This window comes from Pteropus vampyrus, unplaced genomic scaffold, assembly GCF_000151845.1.
Source record: "Pteropus vampyrus isolate Shadow unplaced genomic scaffold, Pvam_2.0 Scaffold162, whole genome shotgun sequence".
NCBI classification, from domain to species: Eukaryota; Metazoa; Chordata; class Mammalia; order Chiroptera; family Pteropodidae; genus Pteropus; species Pteropus vampyrus.
The window spans coordinates 200362-202573 of record NW_011888943.1 but is presented as its reverse complement, the minus strand read 5'-3'; positions in this window follow the sequence as shown (position 1 = coordinate 202573).

The following is a 2212-nucleotide window of genomic DNA, read 5'->3' as shown; positions in this document are numbered from 1 at the left end:
GACAGGGGCCGACCGGAGACGGCGTCAGCGAAGGCCTCAGGGGAGGTGACATTTGAGCAGAGACCTGAATGAAGACAAGGATGAGCCAGGGACAGGAGGGGTGTGTTTGTTTTCAATGTTTCATAATAAATTACCGCCAGCACAGTGGCTCAAACAACACCTCAGGCTGTTGATCACCTCAGGGCGCTCGCGGGCAGGAGGCGGTAGTTTTAGCTGCTTCTCTGCTCAAGGCCTGACGAGGCTGCAGTCAAGCCTTTGGCCGGGCTGCGTTTTAATTCAAAGGTTCAATCAGGCAAAAACCCACCTCCAAGCTCCCTCAAATTATTGGCAAATTCAGAACCGAGACCCCGTTGTCCCTCTAGCTGCTGGCTTGGGGCTGCTCTCAGCTGCTAGAGGCCGCTCGCAGGTCCTTACCACGTGACCCCCCCTTAGACCCTCTCACACTTTTAATCTCTGATTGCAGAAGGGCCTGGTGCCCTTTGCAATCGCACCTGATTTAGTCAGGCCCACCCAGGATCATCTCCCTTGTGATGAACTCTAAGCCAACTAATGAGTAACACTGGTGGGAGAGATGGTCCATCGCACCCGCAGTCCCACCCACGTTCAAGGCCAGGGGGTTGTGCAGGGTGCTTGCATCCGGGGGCAGGGCTCCGCCTCCCACAGGGCCGTGGGCTCTCCTGTGCCACACGGGAAGATGAGAAGGCTCCAGGAGGATGCCTGGCCAAACGGCCTTGGGAAGAAAAGCCAGTGAGAGGTGCAGGCCTCCTCCCAAAGCGTTCCCTGGGCCGGCTTTGGAGCTTGCTTGGAGTCCTGGGCACTGTGTTTAGGGGCCAAGTGTGGATTCCGCTTCTGCGAGTCTATGGCCTTCACAGCAGGAGGGCGATAGCACATTGCTCTGAGCTCTCTCTGTTGTGAGCGACACAAAACCTGACTCCACTGACTTAAGACGGACGACTTCTCTGTAACCGGAATGGTCCGGGCACAGCTGGGCCCGGGGGCTGCAGGGCTGTCCTCGGGACTCGCCGTCTCTCCGTCCCTGGCGGCCTTTCTCTCTAGTCGGCTCTGGCGGCTCTGGGTTTATGCCCTTCTACATCTTCTGCTGGGAAGTCGGGATCTTTCTTCCCAACTGTTCCACGGGATTAACTCAGACTGTGTCCATGTTCTCATCCCTGAACCAGATGCTGAGGCCTAGAGGGTGGAATAGGCTGGTCGGCCAGGCCCGAGTCACATGTCCACCCTCGGTCGCTGGGAGTGGGCTTTCTCCGCCCAGACTACGGGAGCTCGAGAGCAGTGGGAACGGGTGTGACGGACCATCTCCCCCACCAGTGTTACTCATGAGTGGAAGGAAACTAAGCGCTTTTCCAGAAGACGTGGGAATGCAAGCTGGGGCAGAGACGGGGGCAGAGAGTGGTGGCGAAAATGACATCGGCTCAGCATTTGATGACACAAAGCCGTGTGGTGCCAACACCCCTCAGGGCAGGCATGAGGCCAGCACGACATGGAAATGTCGGCCTTTGTTCAAAAACTGCCAAGACTTTCAAGATGGTGACGGCAAAGTGTTGAGCTAAGTGCAGGTCGTCCCGAGCCTGGGCCGTGTGGCCACCCCAGCCACCCCCCTGCGAAGCCCTGTGTGGCAGAGGGGCCCAGCGTTTCCTTCCAAAGTCTAATTTCGTTTGGCTTAGAAGAATTAAGCGATGCCTCTTGCCCCCGCTGCTGTGTCCTTGTCACTCTGGGCACTGCCCCTGGAGCCCCTCTTTGCGCTGCAGTAGACAGAAAGCCACAGATCCTGCTCACCTGTGCCAGCAGGAGACAGACGGACTCGCTGAGCCCAAAACCTCATTTCAAAGGCAGAAGGACCTGAACGCCGCTCGACTCGGGGTTACATGCTGCTTTCGCCGTTGACCGGCTGTGTGACCCCAGGGAGGTGGCCCCTCTCTGACCCTCAGGCTTCTCCTCTGCAGGAAGTAGATATTGAAAGTGGCTGTCATGGACCGTTGCCAGGTTAGCTGAGGCCGCGTGCTGCGGCACTGGGCGCCGCGGCTGGTCTCCATGTCTGCTGGGAGAGCTTTTGGTGCCGTCCATCTAATCAGCCAGAGTCTGGGCGCTGGGGACGGGGCCTGGGCTCTGTCTGCAGCCACCTCTGCGAGGCAAGGAGTTAATCCCTTGACCTGGGCTCTCAGGCTCCTGCCCCCGGCCGCTCAGCCCACAGGGC